Source organism: Sinohyriopsis cumingii, unplaced genomic scaffold, assembly GCF_028554795.1.
Source record: "Sinohyriopsis cumingii isolate HCF-2022 unplaced genomic scaffold, ASM2855479v2 utg000426l, whole genome shotgun sequence".
Classification (NCBI taxonomy): Eukaryota; Metazoa; Mollusca; class Bivalvia; order Unionida; family Unionidae; genus Sinohyriopsis; species Sinohyriopsis cumingii.
The window spans coordinates 5557847-5584478 of record NW_028315897.1 but is presented as its reverse complement, the minus strand read 5'-3'; the positions used below and the strand labels follow the sequence as shown (position 1 = coordinate 5584478).

Here is a 26632-nt window from a genome sequence, read left to right as displayed (position 1 = left end):
GTCGGAATACTTCGGTTCCCCCGGATCCATAAAGTTATCAGCAGTAGTCACATTTAATACGTATCATTTGCTCTTTATCGAACTACAACATATTTTCAGAACGCACCAGCAAGAGTTATCCGTGTTTCTGGCAGAAAGGAAGCACCCGACGTTAGGAAGATAGGAAGATTGGCAGATAGGTATTGGCAAGAGCACTCACCAGCGGTAAAGACAAACTCCTTCACTCTGAATCACGTTGCTTGGTTATGGGAACGCCAGTCGGGTGTAACCGTCCTTTTGAGGGGAAGGTCGTGAGTGATCCTACAGGGAAGGACTCATCCCACTGAGCAGGACGGACTCAAACTACGGAGAAGTTTGCGAACCGGCGGAACTACGAGAATGATGCCTTCGAAAACACGCAGGACATTTTCCAGTGACAGTCTTCGGGACAAACCAGCTCATATGAATGCCTTTGTCAAGGAGACACGTGGGGTTGAAGAGTCCCATAAACCGGTAAACTTCACGTTTGGCCACGTCACCGGAGACGACGCCACCATGCCACCAGTTCCACTTATCGCGGGCAAGGTCGACGCCGGTGCAAGCTACGAAGCCGCCGGTTGGAAACTTGTTGCCAAACGAACTTACAAAAACTTCATAAGACTGAATTATGGCGCAGTTGTGGAAACACGCCAATGAGAAAACGGTGACAATAACTCCGGATGGCGAATTAAAGTTTGTCAGCAAGACAGGAATATTATACGGATACGCAAAGAAGGGTTTCGTTCACTTCATTAAGATTGTCGTACCTAGGGCAAGGAGAGAGACGTGTGTTCATCCTGTCAAAGGATTCAACAAGCTGGGGGTCCAGGGATACGTTCAGTGATTTTGTCTTTAGTGCGACACGTAGCGCAGGATAGCGAGGAATACCGATCACCAGAACCTTGCTCTGGGAAGTTCAACTCTTATTTCTAAACCGTTCTGACGTGTCGCGACTTAATTGGACCAAATAAACCCGCGCCGCCACATGGACATCGGTATATTTTTACCGTCACCTATTACGCTACGTGCTAGGCGGCAGCTGTTGCGCTGCGTAATATTGACTTGGAAACTGTCATCGAGGATTTGCTTGAAATTAGGATATTAGTCTGAGTAACTGAGGAAATAATGACTGATCAAGGAAATCAGTTTATGTGTAAAGTGATTGAAGAGGTGAATCGGCGGACGTTGATTGAAAAAAAAAATAAACTACTATACCATATCATATCCAGTCCCACGAATTGAGCGAGTTCTTCAACGGGATCCTGTAATACAAGCAAAAGATGTTGCGTAAAGGCCGTCCGAAAGTTTGCGATCGCTTCATTCCAGACATGATATTCGTACTTGGGGGGGGGGGTAGTTTGCTAGTTTGGGATTTTGGCCATTTGATCCATTATACGGGATAATTGTAGGAGGTACCATAGCTGTAAGGAAACAGCTGTGGTCCGACGACTACGCTGTTGAAGAGGTAGGCATTACCTACCAGTACGTAACCGACCTACGTAACAAACTGCAGGGTGTGTGTCCTGGCGCGGAAAAAGCTCAAGCTTTTGAAGACAAGTCAAGAGAAGTTCTACGACATGAGAGCTAAACCATGCTAATATGAATGGCGAGACAAGGTGTTGTTGATGTTTCCGCAAGAGCACAATAAAATGCAAGTCTCCCGGAGAGGACCGTATCTCGTCAACGTTAAGGTAGGGGTCAACCGTATCGCGTTCGACTGAAGAACATAGATAAGTTGTGCAGTGGCAATCTGTTGAAGAGGTACCGGTAACGGGAGTCAACCTCTGATGCTGTCGTTGCCACTATCTTCATCGAGGAACCGAAGGCGATACGGAAGGTGTGAGCACGGGTTCGAGCTGTCCACTTATAACTGAAAAGACATCATCAAACGTGAAGAAACAGGATCCAGTCGAGACACTGCAAACGATGTATGCAGATGTTTTAAGTGAACTCCCAGGGAGAACACCACCTGGCGAATTGAGCTTGACATCAGAGGACAAGGGAATCCTAAGCAAACCTTACCCTTTAAGCAATGCAAAGTTATAAGTGGCGAGAAACTAAGTTGAATCAATGGTTTCTTTGTGAGTAATCGAATCAGCAGACTCTCCATATAGTTCACCTCATGGGCAGATGCAGAAGAAGGATGGTACCCATCGTTTCTGCGTGGACTATCATAATTTAAACCAGGTGATGAAGTCTAGGCTGAAATGTTACTGGATCCTGAGCACATGTTCGCCAACGTGTATAAGGCGAAATATTTCTCAAAGATAGATTTGACTAAGGGGTATTGGCATGTCCCCGGCAGCATACGTCGAAATTAACGTTTTCAACACCAGACATAATGTATCAATATTGGATCATGAGTTTTGGAGTCCAGACCCCACCTAGCCTCTTTAGAAAAATGATGAGGAAGTTATGGAGCCCTTGTTGGACAGATGTATATCCAACTTTATGGACAATCGTATACTGACTACGGAAACGTGGTGTGACCATCTGTCTCTTGTAGCAGATGTTCTAGGGCAGTTCCATCAAAGACGGGATTGTCAGTTGTCCATCAAAATCGCATCAGATTTCACATGTTGGACTCTTTGGAACATACCCTGAGCCAGGACACACTGTCACCAAAGAAGTCTAAGCTGGAACAACTTGGAAACACCAAAATGACCTACTACTAAGACCGAAGTATAGATTAGCCAGTTACTATCGGAATTATGTTGAAAACATTGGCATAATTGCCTGGTTGTTCTCCAGTCTGGCCAAAAAGAAGATTCCGAATAAGGTTACATGGACTAATCTGTGTGAGCATTCCTTCCAAACCTTGAAGGACAGACTGACATCCTATGTCATTGTCTTTACCAAACATGACCAAGTAATTTGTTCAGTGTTTCTTCAAGAACACGATTTGACCCTTTTCATGACACGTCGGAAATTGTCCGCAGCCGAGAAGAAATACTCTGCATCAGAGATGGAAATGACTCGGAAATGTGTTTGACATATCACGGTTCGAGCGATATTTGTACTGAAGAAAGTTGAATTTTGAGACAGACCATCAACCACTTATCTGCCTTGTGCAGGCAAAACACTGAAATGGAAGCCTGATGAGGTGGTCACTGTTCCTGCAACAATTGTGGATGCAGATAACGTGCATCGTGGGTGCCAAGAAAGCTGGGGCAGACTTTATGAGTTGAACCACATACATTGTCAACACTAGAATTATCGAGAGGAATGAACAATATGTTCAAGCGAGTAGAAAATAGTGTAGTCTTTATATATAATTTAGTATATTTTCGGAGCAAAAATATGAGAATAAAATTCCAATTGTATCCTCAAACGTGTGGGTGTAATGAATTCTGTTCATGACATAATTTTTAATTTACATGCACCCGTGAATGAGATATTCAACTTGGGTGGTACATGATCTGGAGCTACTAAGATTGGTTTGTAGGAACATAGCCATTTGATCAGCTTCTGGGCATAGTGGGTTTCTTATAACCCCATATTAAAGCCACCAATTGTGGGTTGGTTGATACCAAGTTAAATTAAAAATGGACCAATTAAACATAATTATGCACAGTTAGACATTGAGAATATATATATATATATATATATATATATATATAGTTAATCCTTATGTTGCATATGATATGAATTAATACTTAATTAAATATGTTGTAGGTTACCGTGTAGGAATATATCAATATTCAGATGGTGTATATGTATTACTACATTCATATAAGTAACATTATTCATACTTCAGAGCATAAGGCATGTATGAATTATGTAAGCGGAGATTTGTGGTTGTACATTGGACCTTGTAAAGTTGATTGCCCATTGATATGACGGAAGGTCAGTGAGAGTGATGGATTCTGAAAAGTATGCTTGGGATGCAAGAAAACATATCCCTTTTTTATTCCTTCAAAAGCTTCCAGGGTGCATACATGAGGTGGATGGGTAGGAGAGGGTGGAAGGATAAGTCAAGAGTGGAAGGAAGGAGGATTTAAAGGAAGAAGTATGAAGAAATAGAAGGAGAAAGGAGAAATAGGTGTAAAGGAAGGAAGGAAGGAACTAAGGATGGAATGAATGACATATGAATTAGTAAAAGAAAGAAAGAAGGAGAAAAGAGGAAGAGGTGGAAACTATAGGAAGGAAGGAAGGAGGAGAAAGATATCAGATGTGTAGGAGAGACAACAAAAAAATAGGGACTTCTTCATACGTAGATTGAACAATTCCAAATGATGAATTAACCTGATACATGGGAATTTGATTAACCAGGTCAATTCCTATGTCTTTTGTACTTACCATAAATTGAAGCCTTTATGTGGAATATGTTTATTATTTTGATTCTTTACATTTAATAATTTTTTTCACCTATTGAATCACGAGTTGTTATATGTATTTTGGGTGTCAGACTAGGGACTCGACTTTTATTAAAGCATATCTTCTGCAGTATTCTTTATAATACTATAGCTGGAACATGACAACTGTATGTATTATGAATTATGATATAAAGAAGCGATCTTTGTATTGTTTTGCAAATCGTATTGGTATATAACACATGTTCATCCTAGTTCACCCACAATGAGTGTTATAAAGTTGTAAGTATAACATTGTCAAAGTTATAACATGGGCAAGGGTGATACTGTAGTTTAACACAAGGATGGAACAAAGTATACTCATTACAGATACAATGGTTGTAAAAAAAAAAGCATAAGAGCTATATCGTATGTCACGTATATTTAATTTAATTGTTTGATAGTTATATTTCAATTTATTTTATTAGATGATATTGTAATGTAACATTTTTATTGGACTTGACCTTGTCTAAAATTGAGTTCATTTCTGCTTGACCCAAACTGACATTTTTTTAAATTCTATGTAAACAACTAATACATGCTAAATTATTCACTCTGTGTATGGGCTTGATATCAGGATTAGTTTTAATAGATAAAGTAACTATGTTAACTGGAGTCAAAGTTTTGGAATTTTCTATGTGAATTATACATAATCCAGGTCATTGTTTTGTAAACATCAGTACCATTCCAGAAGGTTATTTTCCATTAGGTAATTTTTTTTTTTTATAAAATGCTAATTGTGAACTGAGGTCATGTAGAGATCTATATAATCTTGTAACTGTGAGGATGTGGTTATTTATGCTTTACAATCTACCACCTGCAAGTTGAATTATGTTGTGTCCAGCTGTGATGAATTTTTGTTCTTCACATAATTGAATTCATGTGATTATTTTCTCTGGAAATACAAACAAGCTATGATACAATTGTTGAAAAAAAGACATTCACTAGAATTTATACTGAATTCAAATCTGGAATTATATTACTGCCATTCAACAAAAGACTTGACACATCAACACTTTATAAGCTATAATAGATTTATCATCACCTTCAATTTTTGAATTTCTTCAGTACTTGCACTGAGTTTTATTCAGGACTTTAAATTATCAGGACTTGTGCCTGTAATTCTTGGATTATTGTGGGAATTAACTTGCAACACCGTACGTTCTTTGTATTCTAGGAAAATAAATTATATTTTTTTAATTTTACAAAGCTTGTTGTCTTTCACTGTTTTCTCTTACTTTTTTTAAGAGCAAAGACTTGTAACACATATTCAAGGAAGACAGATAAACACAAAGATGGACAAAGCAAATTCCATATACTGCCTTCTGCCAGACATGAAAATATAGAATGGAAATATGTTAAAGAAGATGCATTGTTTGAATAATGGCTATTATTGAAAGGCTGTCATCATGTCAAAAATGAAAGGAATTGTATACGGATTGATGAAACATACTTTTCAACAAATCAGGAGGCATTAGTGGGCATGTGATGGTCATTAGGGTCATATTCAGCTAAAATTATATAATAATAGCCTGTGATGGTCATTAGGCTCATATTCATCTAGAAGTACATTGTAAAAGCATGTGATGGTCATTAGGCTAAAAGTTCATCATAATAGTATGCGATGGTCATTAGGCTCATATTCAGCTAAAAGTACATCATAATAGCAATTTCATGGTCATTAGGCTCATATTCAGCTAAAAGAACATCACAATAGTATGCAATGTTCATTAGGCTCATATTCAGCTAAAAGTACATCACAATAGTATGCAATGTTCATTAGGCTCATATTCAGCTAAAATAACATCACAATAGTATGCAATGTTCATTAGGCTCATATTCAGCTAAAAGTACATCATAATAGCAATTTCATGGTCATTAGGCTCATATTCAGCTAAAAGTACATCATAATAGCATGTGATGGTCATTAGGCTCATATTCAGCTAAAAGTACATCATAATAGCATGTGATGGTCATTAGGCTCATATTCAGCTAAAAGTACATCATAATAGCATGTGACGGCCATTAGGCTCATATTCATCTAAAAGTACATTATAATAGCATGTGATGATCATTAGGCTAAAAGTACATCATACTAGTATGCGATGGTCATTTGGCTCATATTCAGCTAAAAGAAAATTGTAATAGTATGTGATGGTCATTAGGCTCATATTCATCTAAAAGTACATCATAATAGCATGAGATGGTCATTAGGCTAAAAGTACATCATAATAGCATGTGATGGTCATTAGGCTAAAAGTACAGCAACATAGCATGAGATGGTCATTAGGTTCATATTCAGCTAGAAGTACATCATAAATGGGCATGCAATGGTCATTACGTTCATATTCAGCTTAAGGTACATCATAATAGCATGTGATGGTCATTAGGCTTATATTCAGCTAAAAATACATCATAATAGCATGCAATGGTCATTAGGCTCATATTCAGCTACAAGTACATCATAATAGCATGAGATGGTCATTAGGCTAAAATTACATCATAATAGTATGTGATGGTCATTAGGCTCATATTCAGCTAAAAGTACATTAAAATGGCAGGAGATGGTCAGTATGCTCATATTCAGCTAAAAGTACAGCATAATAGCAATTTGATGGTCATTAGGTCATATTTAGCTAAAAGTACACCATAATAGCATGTGATGGTCATCAGGCTCATATTCAGCTAAAATTACAGGATAATAGCAATTTGGTGGTCATTAGGGTCATATTTAGCTAAAAGTACATCATAATAGCATGCGATGGTCATTAGGCTCATACTCAGCTAAAGGTATATTATAAAAGCATGTGATGGTCACTAGTCTAAAAGTACATCATAATAGCATGCAATGGCAATTGGTCTCATATTTAGCTAAAAGTACATCATAATAGAATGTGATGGTCATTTGGCTCATATTCAGCTAAAATTACATCATAATAGCAATGTTGATGGTCATTAGGGTCATTTTTAGCTAAAAGTATATTATAATAGCATATCATAGTCACTGGTCTAAAAGTACATCATAATAGCAATTTCATGGTCATCAGGCTCATATTCAGCTAAGAGTACATTATAATAGTATATGATGGTCATTAGGCTCATATTCAGCTAACAGTACATCATAATAGCATGTGATGGTCATTACACTCATACTCAGCTAAAATTACACCATTATAGCATTTGATGGTTGTTAGGCTCATATTCAGATAAAAGTATATTATAATAGCATGTGATGGTCATTGGTCTAAAAGTACATCATAATAGCAATTTCATGGTCATTAGGGTCATATTCAGCTAAAAATTACACCATAATAGCATATGATGGTCATTAGGCTGATATTCAGCTAAAAGTAAACCATAATAGCAATTTGATGGTTAAGCTAGTTTCAGGGTATTTTCTCCGTATTGGCACTTCTGTATCACATGGGCTGATGTAAAAACATGTGGAATAACTCTCAGAAAGTCAACAAAACAATGAAATATGTCACAACTTTGATTTTTGATGCTGTCAACAAAACATGTGATCTGCCACAAGTGTGATTTTGTTGGCACCAAAACAATGAGATGTGCCACAACTTTGATTTTGATGATGGAACCAACATAATCAGATGTACCAAAGCTTTAATTTTGATGTGCCATAATTGTGGGGTTTTAAATTTAATATGTTCCATTCTGTAAATCACAAAAAATAGGTATTTCTTCTATCTGGTGATTTACTATCCAAATTTGGATATTATACCTATGCTACGCAACTCAGAGGTCACATCTGCATGTTATGTGGAACAAAATAGTTCCAAACAACTGGTCCTATTACTTCCATTTTATGACTCACTAAGGACATGCTAATATATCTTGATTGTTATTTAACCAATGTTCAATTTTTAGTAAGCAAATTGTGCTAACACGTGTTTATGCAAAATGTAAACTTATGAATGCTAGTTTTTAGAGTCTTCAAATAAACAGTGTAGATTTCCAAATAGTGAATTGCACCCTGAAAACATAAATAGTATTATTCAGAAAATATCCTTTGGTATATATTTTGTTAACCTAGTTTTTTTTAATCCCTCATACTATTGATAATTAGCAAATTTGTTATTTTTAATTACACATTGTGTTTTGTTGTGAATGCCTTGTTCTTTAAAGTTTGTAATATGGTAATGAATCAAAACCAATATCACTGCATGTACTAAATGAAATTGTGATTATCTAAATAAGTGAAAAAAGAAACAACATAATAAAAGACAAACATAATACAGTCTATATTTATTTACGACATCATACTAGGATATATTTCTTCATTCTTTGTGATCTTTTATGTGTGTTTAGACTTCATTATACAAAAATATTTGCACCAACAGTCCACTTGCATATTTTTACCCTCTTTTGACCTCAAAAGCAAGTATCATTTGAACCCAGGATGTTTAGGACTGGAAGAACCTTGATGAACAATCCTAACAAATGGTGTCAGAATTGGGATCCTGAAAAATAAAATAAAAAAATTAGGACATATCAAGGGTTCAACTGACTTTACTGAGTTTTGAATATCTATGTGTTATCCTGGTATTGGTGGTGGAAGCAAAAAATTGGAAACAGAACAAGTAATTCTTTGGAGAATGTTTTAGTAGGTACATTTCCCTCTAGTGAAATTGATAAACAAAATAAAAATAGAAACGAGAATGAGAACATGGAAATGAGTACTCCATGTTTGACTTAAAGGACAATTTGGATAGAAAGCTGATTCAGTTTGCATATGATGTGTAAGATACAATTTTGTCTCAGAGTGAGCAATTCAGTAAATAATTCAATAAAGCTTCCCACAATTTACATGCACTGCAGGATAAGATTAAAAAAGTTAAAAGTAACCAATCTATTAAAGAAAACTGAAAAGAAACCCTTGGTGCAAAAGAATCTCAAGGCAAACTTTCAAACAGTTATCAGCAAACATAGCATGGTGCCCAACATAACAGTGGAACAAATAACATAACAAAAATAAACCCTGCAATTTGGTGGAAATGTAGATCATGACAAAAGTCTCACTCAGTGGCTCAAATCAAAGGCCTGTGTAATCCTGTACCTAGTTAGCAGTTTGCTTGATGTAGTTTGAAGCTGCTATTTTAGAAGAAATAATCTTTTGCGAGCTTATCCTAGTTGTAAGTGAAATAATAGAGACATTGTTTTATTGATGGAATTTCAGTCCTTTAACAGTCTTGAGTTTGGAACACTCATTACTAAACTTAGCACCTGATTCTTGGATGCGGAATTGAAAACACAATGTTTCAAACACATATAGGTCTAGAAAATGCCGTGGCTCATATCCTTTCCTGTACACAGCTAATATCCATGTCTCACCTATACTGATAAACATTTGTTTGATCATGAGCACTCACAAATTGTAAGTTATTGAGTTTTTAATATCATGGTGTTTGCATAGGTTTACTATGGGAACTGAATTAGTACCGCAAGTCCCACAGTTAAAGCCTAGATACAGAGAGATGGGGAGGTAATGCAGAATTGGCCCAGAATAGCAAATACCTTGCATGATTAGCATATCCTTCTGCAAGTCGTGATCTGATGGAAATCACAGCAAAGGATCAATTCATTAAAGCTATCAGTGACTCTAACTTAGGACTGAGACTTGGGGAACAAGGGCCATACACTATGTCACATGCTGTGCCATTTTCTGTAGAACTTGAATTACACAGATTATCTGATAGTGAAGTAGAATAGTAGGTTATGTTCAAGAGAATGTATGTATAGGCTGTTAAGATCTTGAACAAAACACTATAACAATAAATCAACTTGCTCAACAAATGAAATTGACACTGCAAAGCAATACAGAATAACATTTCCAAATTGCAAGAAATCAGATGAATGAGTGAAATCACACAAATCCGTCAAAGGGAAGATATGGTGGTATTAACCATCAAAAAAATGATTTCAAACCTAAATGGGGAGGTAACAACAGACAGAATCCAAAATATTTTGTCAAAATATGAAAATTCAAGCACATTTTCAGGTGCTTAGAGAGAAAACAAAAGTCAAGCTCAAAGGTAAAACCAGGAAACCTGGAATGGGATGAGTGTAAGGACAGAAACTCAACTCCTCTCATAGATGGTTCTCAATAATAAAACTTACAAGACTCAAAAGGATGATAGGTACTTTGCACTGGGAAAACAATGAAATGAAATTACTTCATGACACCGGGTCAGATATGTCTATTTTACTGGAAAGTATAGTTGAACAATGGCCAAATCCACCAGAAATCAGCCCTGTGAATAGAAAATTACCAAAAGTAACTGATAAGACTGTACCATTTTATGGTAAAACAAATTTCAACACAACACGTGGAAATAAATAAACATGTTTTTTGGAGTACTTCAAAATGAAGGGATCCTGGGAATGAACTTCATGGTGGCAAACAAACGTGACCTAATGATAAGCAAGTGATATTTCAGTGTAAGTTGAGAAAACATTACCTGTTTCTTTAACAATGTAAAGGGAACTGTCCGTTACTGGGTAGCTTTTACTGCAACTGTTGTGATTCCTCCACATCATAGTAAACAGAAAACCAATATGAATTGGGGGAGAAGGCTCCTATGGACTGATTGAACCTCCAATGAAAATTGTTGGGAAGACAGAGTTCTTGGTAGCCAATTAGTTATGCCTAGTAGAAACAGAGTTAGCTATTAAAATAGCAATTTTTGGAACTGAATAGTGTCAATTGTTTAATGATATGACAGTAGTACATTATCATTATGTGTCAATAAGTAATTGAACTACTTCTGAAATAAACAAGGTCTCACAAAAATATGCTAAAATGTACGAGATAATGTCAAAACACCAAGCTCGCAAGTTTCAAGGGTTTTAGATTTAGGACTGGTTGGCCTGAATTCAGGATAATGTGACTCAGACATGATGCTACACGTCTGTGGCATGATGCCCCTGTGTCAGACATCACTATAAACTCTCACACAGCAGACACTTTAGCGATATAACTGGAAAACTGAGGCTGTAATAAAAATCCAAATCACAGAGACACAAACACCCTTCCCATATGTGGCAATATCCCTGCGAAAAGGATAAATATATATGTAGATATGGGGTCTCCTTGTCTACACCCTCTCTGCATGTAAAACCAAGATGGGATGTAGCAATTTACTTTAAGACATGATTTTATATTATAAGAAATTTATATCCAGTTTATAATAGACTTTCCAAAATTGAAGAAAGATAGGATATTCTTAATGTAGGACCAATCAAAAGAATGAAAGACCTTCTCAAAGTCAATTAATATTAATAACTCCAGAATTTTGTATTTTTTAGTGTAAAGCAATAAATTCTGAAATGTATTGATGCTTTCCCCCAATACATGTACATCTGCCTTTAATAAAACCTATCTGATCCTCATTTGTAAGGTTAGGTAAGATGCTTTACACTCTCTTAGCAATACAAGAAGAGGTTATTTTATATGAAATATTAAGCCATTGTATTGATCCCCAGTTCTAGAGATACAGATCTTGGTTCATGTCCTTCAGTATACAAGTATTGCATTTGTCAATGTTGATGAATGTTCTCCTATATTGTAACCATATGTGATGTGATGTGATTTTTTATTTTTAACGTAGCTTTAACAATGTTTCAGTCATATCACTACGATGTCTGCAATGTGGCAGTTTATAGTGATGTCTAGCACTGGGGCATCATGCCGCAGACATGTAGCATGATGTCCCACCCAATCACGTTATCCTGACACCAGGCCGACCAGTCCTAACACTAACCTCTTAATGCTGAATGCCAAGCGAGGCAGCTGTTAGTACCATTTGTTAAGTCTCTGGTATGACTCGGCCGGGGTTGTAACCATAACTTATGGATCTAACAATGAAAACACTTTAAAAACATCAGTGGCATAACCATGTGAACCTGAACTTATATTGTCTGCCATCTGTTTCAAGAATCTTAATGCTTACGCATAAGATATATGACCTTCCGATGATAGATTCTGCAAGTTATCCATTGTTGTGACATTCACATTCATATTATTAAAAAGATCATTTAGATTGTGTGGCACTCTACAGTTACATATCTTGCAAAGAGTTAGACTTTTAAAGAAAATTAATTTCCTATGTTTTCCTCACTGGTTATATGGGTTCTTTAAAAGAACCTTGTGTATTTAGATACTGTTAAAATAATGGCCTATAATTGATGGGCATAATTTGGGTTACACAGTATATATATTTGCCTTACTTCACATGTACACCTATCAAAAGTCTGTGAGCTCTGTTTAGTCAATCTTCCTTCATAAACTTCAGATAAATTGTTATAAAAAGTGCCAATATATGCACCTTCAAAACTGCCATTGTCCAACCTGGCACAATCCCTACATTAACAACTGCTAAAAATAGTATAATTGTGACTAATGCAGGATGAATTTTGAGCACAAGCGAGTGATTATTTTAGTTCTTAGATTATATATAATTTCTACAAGTCCAATATCCAAATAAAGTTCAGTTACAATGCATGAAAGTAATATAGAGGTATGACGACATTCTCTCCAATGTGCATGTTGCCAATGCAAACAACTTCATCTTACATCTAACACTATCTAAGAAGTACATAATATATTGTTACAAGCCAGGGGTCTTTACTTGACCAAGCGGTTGTCAAAACCCTGGTGCGATTCTCACTAGAAGTCATAGGTTTACCCCAACGTTCCAAAGACTTCCATACAACTTCAGTTGTAAATTAGAAAAACCGATATGTCTATTCTTTACATAACTTTTACTCTGATCAATGCAAGAAAACAAATAAAACAACCTGCCAAATATCTATCAACCACATATCTGCATGGATTATCTTCATCAGGTTTCTGTACCACCAGCCATTCAGGCTGTAGAAACTATATGAGTATCCCCTAACACTGGGGATTATTTTAACTACGCCATCCTAGGCCAGTCAACCCATAGTTTCCAGGCACATTCTGCCAGTATAACTGCACCCCATTTGCCACCATAGCGACATAAACGGTAACTGCCGTGTCCCTTCTTAGTTTTTCCTTTGTGTAATTTACCGGTTTCCTACCGTAAATACTGCCACTAGCAATCACACCACCAATGTACACCGCTAGATTTTAATATGGACTATCTTACTCCAGGGACATTCATTCAGTTTGGGCCTGAATTCACTACTAGTGACCCATGGCATCACGGAAAGTCACTAACACTTCACTCCGTGATGTTTGCTCCTAGTAATTGGCTAATTATTTCGGGCTAAGGATATTTCCATTGCACCAAATTCCAATAATCACACAAATCGAAGAATTCCTTAAAACGGGGCGCTATAACCAAATGCGCATGCTCCACCTTTATTACAATATTTAGAGTGTCCCCTTCATCATTTATAGAAAAGCTCAAAATAGGTCTTAATTTCTTGTAAAATGCATCACATCTCATTAACATATGCATCATTTTGCTACCATTTCTTTTCTAAAGACAGAATACATATTTCTGCTCCGTGAAACCATGTTGCTCTGGAATGGAGTATAGCCCCTTTCACTTTGCCCTCCTATATTCCATCTACTCTTCCTTTTTCCTGCTCAGTTAAGTTCAATTTTTAAAAGTTTCACAATCTTTTCTAATTCTGTAATATACTGTTTTCTTTTTTCATGTTTGTGGCATAAGACAGAAAAAACAACTTTTAATTTATCACAAGATGTTGATTTAGTTGTTATAGGGTTTAACACCATTTTTCAGCACAAGATAGGCTATACATAGCAGCCAATATAAATGGTGGAAGAAGAACCTGTGAAAAGCCCGGAAACAAACACCAACTCACAAGAACCCACTGGCAAGCTTTCTCACGTACCCACAAAGGTCAAGCCTGAGACTCAAACCCATGCATAAAGAGGTGAGATGGCAGTGATCCATAAAAATGAATGCTTTAGACCACTCGGCCTCTCAGGGCCCCCATTTATCACAAGTGGTATTTGACATTCATCATGTGAAAACTCAAGTGATCGTCCTGCATTTTGTTATACACTGTCATGTACAGTTTGTTTAACAATTTGTGTGTGTGTGTGTGTGTGATTTGGATTTTTAATGTACTTTAACAAGTTTTCAGTCATGTTGCTATGATGTCTGCAGTGTGGCAGTTTATAGTGATGCCTGGCACTGGGGCATCATGTCGCAGACATGTAGTATGATGTCCCACCCAGTCACATTATCCTGACACCAGGCAGACCAGTCCTAGCACTAACCTCTTAATGCTGAGCGCCAAGCGAGGCAGCTGTAAGTACCATTGTTGTAAGTCTTTGGTATGACTCGGCCAGAGATCAAACCCATGACCTCCCACACCTGAGGTGGATGCTCCAACCACTTGGCCACCAGAGTGGGGTTTAACAAGTTGTAAATATACTGTATATTTCAAAAATAAAGTTAATAAACTTCTGAAAACCATTTCCCTTTTGAGTTTTTCAGAACTAATAATCATTGTAGAATGATCAATTGTGTACCGATGTTCAATTAAAACTTCCTTAATGTCCAATACTAGATGTTCTGATCCAAAAGAAAATCTCTCTTAGCTTATATAATTTTGCATGTCTATGTTGGTTGATACATTTAGATATTTTTTGACTGGTTTGTCCAATATACTGGATGCCCCATTTTGTTTGCATGTGATCAAATAAAAAACATTTGATGTTGCATAATTAGTATCACAATGCATATTAAATGTTTCTTTCATATTATTAATATTGAAAGAATGATTGTGATACTAATATATGCAGTGTGATAGAAATTATATCAATCAGTCATTTTCATCTCATGTTACCGCACATTTTAACAACAGTTCCCATACTTTGTAAGATTTCTCCTTTCAACCTATTGTTATATCTGATTCTGAGATGGAACAAAATTATAATTCCCTTCACATTGGAAAATACTTGTTTTGGCATCTCCTTTGTTTAGAATTGGCAGATTTGACTTCTGTTTTCTGACAGCAATTCACGCCAGTTAATCCTTAAAACCCTGAAACTGATTTGGATTATGAGGGAATTCTGATCAATGCCTAAGTCGGTACTTTGATGTGTAATTGCCTTTTACTCCATAATATTAGCACTATTACCATAGCTGTGTAAATGGGGTTTAAGGATGATTAACACCAAAATCAACCTACAACTCAGTTTTTACAGCATTACACAAATTTTCGTAGCATTATTTCTGAAACTTCTATATTGTATCTATGAGCTATCATTTCAGTTTAGTGCAGTGGTGTCTATGATTCGATTCCAAGGGATGTACATGTACTTCATCCAGCGCAAGTACAAACTTTCAATATAAATGCTGTGATGTCACTAGCGTAAAAACGAGCATTCAAACTAAACATTATTGTTTTTCATTGTTGTCATACTAGGATCATGTTATAATGACTTTGGTATTTACACTTTATAGGCAAAATAAAATCATAATTACTGGTGCATTGATAGAAAATTTCAATTTAATAATGCTTACACAAGCAATAATTAACTAGACAAATACTTGTAATTGTCTGATCAAATTATACACAAAATCTGAATTAGACAGAACCAATGAGAAAACAAAAAAATTAAATAAATTATGTGACTTTTCAAACAAATTATATTAACTTAAAAATGCATTTAGAACTTATTGCGTGCAGGGACTATGAGAGACAGACATACCTCACATCAATTTCAAGAACAACACAAGTACTTTAACCGATATGACTGAGACACCAGATCCTAATATTATTCCATGCAAACCGAGACCTGAAAAATGGAAAACAATTGATATAAGTACTCATTCAGTACTCAGTGAAAAAATGACTACCAGTATATCAGACGAAAACTGCGTAGTTAACATCAATAAACTTTCAGACTTACATTAATTACAGTTTTTCAGCCATATCAATGTGAGAATGCTGTTATGGTTGTTACAGTACAGAAAAGACATGCAATGCAATAAATGTATGTTTAAATCCAATATGGTGGAACTGTTCACCAAAGTTTAAAAAAGTAGGGGCCCACATGTTGGAATAAGGAATAAATAATTGTTAATTCCAGTGTTGAAGGCCAAGAGGGTTATATCAGATATACAATTACTTGTAAGCTACTTAAATGTTAAGTCATCAGATATGATGGTGATGCAAATAAAATTAAATCAATTGGCTGATATGGTCACAGATCTGAATGAGCAGCAGGTATTGGCAAATCAGGAGCATGTCAAAATAGTCAATATGGCAACAGGATGGAGAATATTGCTCATGTGGAGACAGATAATTTATACAGCAGCCACCCAAAATCACCCAAAATCTGGACGTAAAGCTGCTACAAAGAGTATATCCCCTCTGATAGAACAAAATACAAGGAGAAAACTGGTTTTGTCACAGGCAACTGCCAACAAGTTGTGCCCGAAAAGAAAGCGTGTTCATGATTCAATGACATGGAGAAATTTCTATAATACAAAAGTCTTGATTGCCTCAACCGAAGGTAAATTGCTTGTAAAAATTCTTCAAAAGGTAGAGTCGAATAATATTCTTAAAGTATACATTATAACCAGTGATGCCAGGACACAGACTGAAAAGGCAGTAAGAGAATATGGTCTTAATGCAAAACATAAAATTATGCAGTACAAATTTTGGTACATAAGCTACGTACTCTTCAAAAGCAAATAAAAATGTTAAACTAAAACCATCTCCACTTGGAAGTGAAAAAGATACTTATTCACAAACACTTGCAACTTGCATCAGAGCAAGAGTCAGGCTGGAGACAATATGCACTAGAAAGCCCTGTCAAACAGAAGCATGATTTGTATGTCAGAGTCAAAACGCTATCAACAATGTTTTGGTCTGTTTTCAAGGTAGGCATGATAACTGTATTCACAATGTTTTAGTCTGTACTGCTCATTTAGCTTCATATAACACAAAACATCTGCCCTATGGAAAGAATATTGCTATAGTTAAGGCAGATATTAGTAAGATACAACCATTTTAGATAAAGTCTTTTCCAAATAACCTTCACAAATTGTCTCGGCTCTCTACAAACAATAAATGAGAAAGACTTCATAACCAGGCGTTTCATTTTTTTCTAAAGAATGCTGTGTGGAGTAAACAATTTGGTGGTCTATGTCGCTCTGCTGCACATAGCTCTTCAGTTGAAAAAGGTAGGTCAGCTCTGATTTTAGCTAAGGCACTTGGTATCTCAATAGGAAAGAATGAACAACTCTATAGACAAATGACACTCTATGATAAGAATTGCCAATACCTCTTCAGTCGGAAAAGGTAGGTCAGATCTAATTTTAGCTAAGGTACTTGGTATATCAATAGGAAAGAATGGTCCACTCTATTGACAAATGACACTCTATGATAAGAATTGCCAATACAATGCATTGAAGAATGTAATATTTTTGTAAAAACACAGCCGCCATGTAAGTCGCAAAAAGAAATGTAACAGAAAACTATGCAAATTCATTATACACAAATGCCAACCATTAACAAGTCAGGAACATGCACAAGGCAAAAACATAACAGTCTAATGTTTACTACATTTATCATGATCGTAATGTCCAAAACATTCTGAATTTATTGTACAGACTTTCTGTTGATTATTAATGCTATAATTTTCAACAGACAGATGTTGAACATTTATACATTTCTTATTGTTGCATAGATGTGACATATGAATCTTTGGTGTCAACTTTACAGTTGGTGCATGAAGGTAACAAGTTGGTAAACTAAAACTTTAATTCTTTTTACCTGGAACACTGTCCATAAGATGCCATATCAATCAATATTTGCAACACTGTTCCATTGATGACATTCACCATTCATAACAGTATGTCAACTTATGATTTCCTTAAAGTGCTATTTCTCCTGTGGAGTGAAATTACTTTGAAGAATGTGTGACACCATGTCATGTAATGTTTTTTGTGCCTGCAATGAAATATGAATAACTTTCATTAAAATAGGAGTAAATAGCTTGATACTTACAAGACAAGCAAGTAAATACTTTATAATCCCCTTTTTGTTTTCATATCTACTAAGTTATGCCCAAAATAAGCTAACTTGTCCTGATGCAAATAGCTATAATTTAGGGGTGTAAAAAGAAGTTACCTCCCTTGTATAATGAATCTTCCATAAAGCTTACAGATTAGGAATAAGGGGGCAGGGTCCAGTTTTTATGTACAAATTTAATGCCGCAATCAGCAACCTAGTATAAAAAATCATAAAAAAATCAAATACACAAGTGAGGTCAAAAAGGTCCATATCTTTAGATACCTACATTAAAACAAAGCACAAGAATAGTATTCATTTAACCAGAGAAGTCAATAGCAGTTCACAGCAGAAGAGGTTTATGCACCCCAACCCCTATTTTATACATGCATTTTCACATCCAAATGCCATTTTTGACAGCATGTGGTGCTCACAGTGCAAACACAAACCCTTTCCATGGATGAAAATTTTGAAAAACATTGTCTACTAAATAGTTTGATGCAATTCAGAATAGTTGTCATCCAAGCCGTTTTTGAGATACTCTAGTTGCCTTGAACCCACGTGTCTACTGCTATGGGAGGCTAGCTCTTCTTCCTAGCCAACTATTGATATTTCACTATCAACATACTGCAGAGCAACTATGGAAGGTGTACATGTCTGACATCAATTTCAAGAACTACACAAGCCCAATACACCTAGTTGACAAATATATCCATATCTATAAATACTAAACAATAATAGTTGAACAAATCACACCAAAGCCTTAAGGTAAGAAATTTGCCAGGGGCCAATTTACGAAACTTGACCCTGCCACCTTAAGAATTTGGCTGAAAATGGTTTATGTCACAAGTTGTGTACATATCACATATTTAGACATGATCTAGTACAAAGGTATAAAGGAAAACTTTTTGTGCTCAAAACTAAAAATGGTATTATGCTTTTGAAAAAGTTACCTCTTTGCTGCAAAAAGCACTGCATTATTTACATTGTGAATTATGACTGACTGCATTTCTTGAAAGATTTCAAATTGTTTACAACCTACAATGCTTTTGGTCTTTGTTTACCACCATAGCATCTGTACAAAATCAAAATTCCTTTACAATGTCTCATGAATGTCAAGAAGAGATCTGGAAGTTATAAATTTTAGGAGAGAATGACAGAAATCCTATGTTAGGTGTCAGTGACAGAAATGAAAAGCTTCTATAAACTCTTCTAGCAAACTTAAAGAAATCACACATTTAAGTAAATCATGTGCTTTAGAACTACTCTTAGACCGATATAAAAGAAGTGGTTCTGTACTTTTCATTATCATTCTGGAGATGCCAATAGCAGCATCAGTGTTGTGTCAGTGTGTGTTGTGGGGGGGGGGGGGGTAATTGCAACACAAGTCTAGCTAGTCTGGAGAAGTCAAAGTTTAATCAATTAACATTAGACAATGCTGGAGTATTGATATACTGATGTGTGGGACCCTAAAACTTACAAAGTGACATATCAAATAAATTCATTGATACATAGCCAATGAAATTGACCATACATATACAAATTACTCAATACAATTTAACAGAGAAATTTCTTCTCAGACACCAATTTATTTAAAACTGACTTTAATGTTTTCTGAAGTTAACAAAATCATAGTAAATAATAAGATACGGTATAGAACAAATATTTATAGCGGAAAATCCTGTTCAAGGTAAAAATCATTTTACCAGCTTAGCTTTTGATAAGCACGTACCGCAAAACAACTCCCGCAGAAGCTAAATCTCTCCGTCAAAGTCACTCTCTTGTGCACTTAGATCAGAATGAGTATCTGGATGAGATTGAAGCTACTGTTTCTTTCAGCATGACTAACCGATTAATCCTAATCTCTTACCATGCAAACTGAGACCTGCAAAAAGAAAAGAAACCAGTGATATTGATGTACTTTTAACATTCAGTGAAAACATAAGACTTTCAGGGGAGAAACTGTATGTGTATTGTCAAATGCATGAAGCTGCCATTTAATTTTAAGCTTTTCCCCCTTTGTTAACTGAACGTAGAAATTTCAAAATATATACATAACATTGAAATATCTTCTATTATCACCCTAGTGTGAGATATGAATCTCTTATGTCAACTTCAGAGTGGGGTCATGAAGGTAGAAACTATGTCGGTGTGCTAAAACTTTCATTCTTTTCACCAAAATATAGCAAGTAATATGCCATATGCATCATTATTTCTAAGACCTTTCCACTGGTGACATTCAATATTCACAACAGTATGTTTATGTATGATTCCTCTGAATTCTATCTGCTCCTGTGGAGTTAAATTACTTTAAAGAATACATGTTGACATGCTATGCAATTGTTTAGGTGTGTCTGTATTGAAATGTGAATATTATTCATAAAAAATAGGGGTGCAAAACCTTGACAGCTACAGAAAGTGCAAGACAATACATTATGGTTACCATTTTGTTCCCATATTTAGTAAATTAAGTCCAAAATATGCTACTTTGTCATGATGTAAACAGTTCTCAGGTACAAAACACAGTTACCTCCCTCTCCAAAGAGCATTACATACAACACTAAGTGATATATGGAAAAAGGAAGGAGATATAATAAAGTTAATGCATACAAATTATTTAAATATACACAAAGAAACAAAAAAAGTATAATAGATGTGGCTGACTGCACCATCAAAAAATTATCAATTTTCCTTAAGGGGACAGGGTCCAGTTTTTATGTACAAATTTAATGCCGTAATCAGCGACCTAGTATAAAAAATCATAAAAAATCAAATACACAAGTGAGGTCAAAAAGGTCCATATTTTTAGATACCTATATTAAAACAAAGCATAAGAATAGTATTCACTTGACCAGAGAAGTCAATGGCAATTCACAGCAGAAGAGGTTTATGCACCCCAATCCCTATTTTATACATGCATTTTTCACATCCAAATGCCATTTTTTACAGTATGTGGCACTCACAGTGCAAACACAAGCCCTTTCCATGGATGAAAATTTTGAAAAACATTGTCTACTAAATATTTGATGCAATTCAGAATAGTTGTCATCCAAGCCGTTTTTGAGATACTCTAGTTGCCTTGAACCCACGTGTCTACTGCTATGGGAAGCTAGCTCTTCTTACTAGCCAACTATTGGTATTTCACTATCAACATACTGCAGAGCAACTATGGAAGGTGTACATGCCTGACATCAATTTCAAGAACAACACAAGGCCAAAACACCTAGTTCACAGATATATCCATATCTATAAATACTAAACAATAATAACTTAAAAAATCACACCGTAGCCTTAAGTTAAGAAATTTGCCAGGGGCCAATTTACGAAACTGGACCCTGCCACCTAAAGAGACAATTATGTAGGTACTATAGTGAGGCTAATGTACAATAATTAATTGAATATGCATAAGGAACAAAAAAAATACAACACGTGGTTCAATGCACCAACAAATATGTAGCATTCTTTAGTAAGGGTGCAATTGACAGTCTTTAATATACAAATTTAATGGGGCATGCACCTGCCTAATATACAAATTCATAAATAAAATAATACATGAGTGAGGTCAAAATAGCCCATACTTTTAGATAGGTATAATGAAGCAGAACATAAGCATATCATTCACTTGACCTGACAAGCCCACTGAAATTCAAAGAATAGAAAGATTATGCACCCCAAAACCGTATTTTATACATGCATTTTTCACATCAGAAGTCCAATTTTGATAGCAGCTTGTGGTGCTCACAGTGCAAAAGTAAGCCCTTTTTCTGATGTTTATTTTGTAAAACATTGTCTAATAAACAGCTTGATGCAATTCAGAACAGTTGTCATCCAATCAGTTTTTGAAACATTCTACTCGCCCTGAACCCACATGTCTATTGCTATGGGTGGCTAGCTCTACTTCCTAGCCAACTATTGGTATTTCAATGGCCACTTACTGTGCAATGACTATGGGAGGTGGATATGCCTCACATGAATTTCAAGAACAACACAAGCCTGAAACACAAAGTTCACAAATATATCCATAAAATTAATTATTACAGAAAAATAGCTCAAAAGGTCACACCAACCTCTTAAGAAATTTGCCAGGAGACAATTTACGAAACTGTCCCCTGCCACCTACATCTTCAGAAGAAGGGGTCAGGGATCAGCTTATGCATGAACTGGCTTATATGACAGTATATATACAGTACTTTTCCCACAAATTTTGCAAATATCAGAAAACATACCTCCGGTCTTGGAGTTGTGTTGTAACCATTTGTACTCAGACAAACAAGAATTCTGAAGTGAAATTTTCCTGCACATTTGGTTTCTTTTTGTATGGTATGTCTAACTCAGGATCTGAAATCTCTGTAGAAATATCATCCTCCACTCCGAGAAAAACTCCAGTACTTTCTTCATTCCACATTTACTTTCCACATTCCTGCCACCACTGACTTGAAATCCGCTTTTCACATTCCTGCCACCACTAACCTGAACTGGAAAATAATCAGTAATCTTATGTCCAGCTATGTTGATTTCACTTTCCAGAAATGGACCAAAGTTTGGGCAAGTGACTATGAAAGGAAAGAGTATCAACTGCATAACCACTCTCTGACATTTATAAACAATCAGCAGCATTTTCAAGTATCCTTTAGTATTAAAATACTTCAACAGATTGGAATGGAATAGGTTGGTGATAATAAAAAAACATTACTTTTGAATGTATTTTCTGAGTCTTATTTACTGAATTTATTGTAATGGAAATTAAATTTAAAAAATAGTGACATACAAAGTAGCATATGTGCAAAAAAACCAACTAATTCAGAATAAGCATGTTAATTAAAAACAGTTTAAAATTCCTTACCAGCTGGCCCTAAGGAAATAAGGTGGGATATAATTTGGGCATGACAGAAGATACAGCTGCCACATATACCTGAATACATGTTGCTTGAGACTGCAGATCTGAACTGTTGTCAAGATGAATTCACAAATACACACTTAAGGTACTCATACTCAAATATCACAAACCAAATGGAACTTTCCCCCTTGCTGTTGTTTTTTCTTCCTATTATTGGTTTATTTTCATCACAAGTCCCTTTTCCAAAACATGAACAGATTGTGCAAACTCATGTTTGCAAGTCAATGTACTTTTTCTGCACTAGTTTTGAAGGTTTCCATTAATACTATAGTGCCCTGAAGAAGTCACATGTACTTAAATAGCAATTATTTTTGTTATATCATATCAATGATTTGACAATATTTTCAAATCAGACTCATTGAGAAAGTTTTGCTTATATTCATGATTTATATTCACATCATCACCAACTTAATTTAAACACCACTGCAACAATACAGGGCATCATTTATTTGCAAATCAATTGCTGGGACTTACATAAGCACTCAATGGAACATGGTTTATTTTAAGTACGTCCGATAGTACTTTCAAAAAGATAACTGCATTGATAAGCATTAACTGTTAATTAGTCATACCGGCTTCTTGCCTGTTTACTTAAGCCTAGCCTTCAACTATTGTAAAGACTGTCCAGGGCTGACCAGAATATGAAAAGGGGAAAATGAGATGTATCACAGGGAGAAATGGCATGCCCTTTGAGAACTTCACGCATCATTGACCAGGATGCTCAGGTCCCTGAATGCCCTGTAATCATCAAAGAGAGTCTGATGAATATTTACCTTTGGTAATGACGGCTTTCAGGTCTTGAGTTCATGTAACTAGTGGAACAATTCCATCTTTAATGACCTTTAGAAGGGAGATAACTTTGCCAATCTTTTGTCACCCTGAGAAACAGCAAGCTGAAAATCGGAAATATACAACCAATTAAGAAAATGACCTGAAAAAGATAACAAATGAAATGTGTGAACTTTTCAAGGCCAAAATATAACACTCTGGTGTAAACATAAAATAACATTATGATCAGAGAATCAGTCTTCATAGCTACAATGTAGCCTATGAATAGGTAAAATTCTTTGATCCCAAAAGAATAAGCAGGTTTAATTCAACATTACAAAGACCGTGAAAAGGTCCATTTAAAATAAATTTGAAGCTGGTCTTTTTCAAATCATTTCATTTCTTAATAATGTGCTATGCAGAAATAAATATGTCTAAGGCACAAGAAAAAGACTGTACATCATGACAAACTTAATTCAGTTCATTGAGAAGTTACTTCCCCTGGATCAATATTAATAATTACTGTTTAAAGTGAAGTGTTTTCTGGCCTAAAATTTAGCAAAGTTGACACAGACTGTTTAATCTGTATATGTTAGTATAATAAATAAATCATTTTAAACAAAATGCCCAATGAAATATTTTGGAAAGAAAAAATTTCTGGAATTGAATAAATGCAAATTGAGTATTTCTAAGACAGTGTATAATTGAGAACTTAGTTGAAACTGGTAAAGTGGATGGATTTTGGTTGATGAAACTGTAAAGAGAAAACTATGTGGACCTCTGGACCTAAAGATGTCAAAAAAATACCATACAGATGCATCTCTATGCGGAACTCATCAGCAATTTAAAACAATATGTATATATCTGTGTGTGTGTGTGTGTGATCTTTAGGTACATCCAAACATTTATAAATGAATTTAACTGTAAATTTCAGTTATCAATACTTACTGTGTAAAGCACCTGTATATATCAGTTGTACCGGTATATAAATGTTTTGTTTTTTTGCTGAATTATTAACAACGAAACTTTTCAGTATAGCTGTAATTTGCAAACACCTACTGAACACGCAGTGAGTAATGAATATGTAAAAAAAAAAAAATTGCGCGACTAGAGCGGCACTGGAAAATTAAAATTATTTTCTTAAATGTACATAAATCCTATTTCTCATCAATGTGATAATAATTCCTAATGGCTGGTGTTAATGCTAAGCCACCCCACAAATATATGTTTCGTCATGTTGTTTTATTGCTAATCCTAATTAAGTGTACATGTATACCTTGTTTCAATTTAACAATTTTACGACATTCCCTCATCGAAAACACGTGACTGCTTTGTTAGCGAATAGTCTTCATTAAGTTTCTCAATTATGTTGATTTTTTTACCCTGTCACTACCTTGTTATTAACTTTAATGAAGTTATTTATTAGAGAATAGCAATATTTGATACAGTCTTGTGTGCCTAATGTCTATTTAGATGCATTACTACATCCTAGAACGTACCATATTTCTAACGCCATTGTTGATAATCAGGTTCAATTTAGAATGGACATTTCTTCAGGAATTGCGCACAACAACTTGTAATTCCAAATTGTTGCTTGCTTGAGAAATTGCAAGGGTCGCTGGCCATTTCTCATGCAATTGCGAGGAATAACTTGGAATCTCGGAATCTCTCTCTCTCTCTCTCTCTCTCTCTTCATTAAGTATCAGAACAAGAAAATAAGCCTGGAATCTTTACCCAAAAATCTTGGTACCAATCTGAGCGATCTAATTATTTCATGTTTATTTATTTTAGAAATATGTATTGATTTATTTATTTTAGAAATATGTATTTATTTAATCTTAATTTTCCTTTATAAGGCATATTTGAAAAAATGCTTTGTACTTGAAATATATGTTTGTAAAAATAAAATATTTAATAAAAATATATTAAAATTTTGATTGAATGATTTATTTATTGATTTATATTTAATCATTAATGTTAATCTTGTTTGTAACAACTGTGATTAAACCTTGCTCAAAAAGACTGAATCAAAACATTTTGTTTAAGAATGTTGCACATAATTATTTGTAAAATACATAGGCAAAGACGACATTTTTCTGATGGCGGGGTCACATTTCACAGCTGCTTATTATAGCCTTAATGGGATTTTCAGACATTAGTCTCCAAAAAGACTAGTTCTGAAGGAGACAAGATCTAATGGGTCCATTACAATAGCCCCGTTTATTGATGTTTCATGGATAATGAAGACTACTACGTTGTTCATTGTGGTACACCAAGAATGTTGTTTCATGAAAAGTATATCTGGAAGGTATTCGAGGTCTAAAAGGATATTTAGTATCCACCATAGGGTTATATTTCACAGCCACAAAAAATTATTTGAAATTTTTACATGATGACTGTATGCCATTTTTGGATTTTAATAATGTCATGATCATTGTATAGGTAATTAAGATATTCAAGAGAGGCGTTGCAGAAAAGGAATGCATGGATAATATTAAAGGTCTAAAAGTGTTGTTACTATTGCCTCACCGGGTTAAATTTCGCTTTTATGCCTGCATGACTTTTTTTTTTATTAAGTACTAAAATGATTCTTTTC

At 35.2% G+C, this 26632-nt stretch overlaps 1 long non-coding RNA gene across 4 annotated transcripts; it reads right to left on the bottom strand.

Moving 5' to 3' along the window:
* Positions 1-4331: 4331 nt before the first annotated feature.
* Positions 4332-25583, bottom strand: LOC149774117 (uncharacterized). 4 transcript variants are annotated; one of them, XR_016416970.1, is made up of 8 exons: positions 25536-25583; positions 24042-24161; positions 22598-22846; positions 20104-20256; positions 18135-18311; positions 16063-16149; positions 10847-11034; positions 4332-8848 (listed from the first exon to the last, which is right to left on the bottom strand). It is a non-coding gene; the product is annotated as an uncharacterized LOC149774117 (long non-coding RNA). The 4 variants fall into 4 exon arrangements; XR_016416971.1 differs by lacking the exon at positions 25536-25583 and adding an exon at positions 24985-25524; XR_016416973.1 differs by lacking the exon at positions 10847-11034.
* Positions 25584-26632: the final 1049 nt, after the last annotated feature.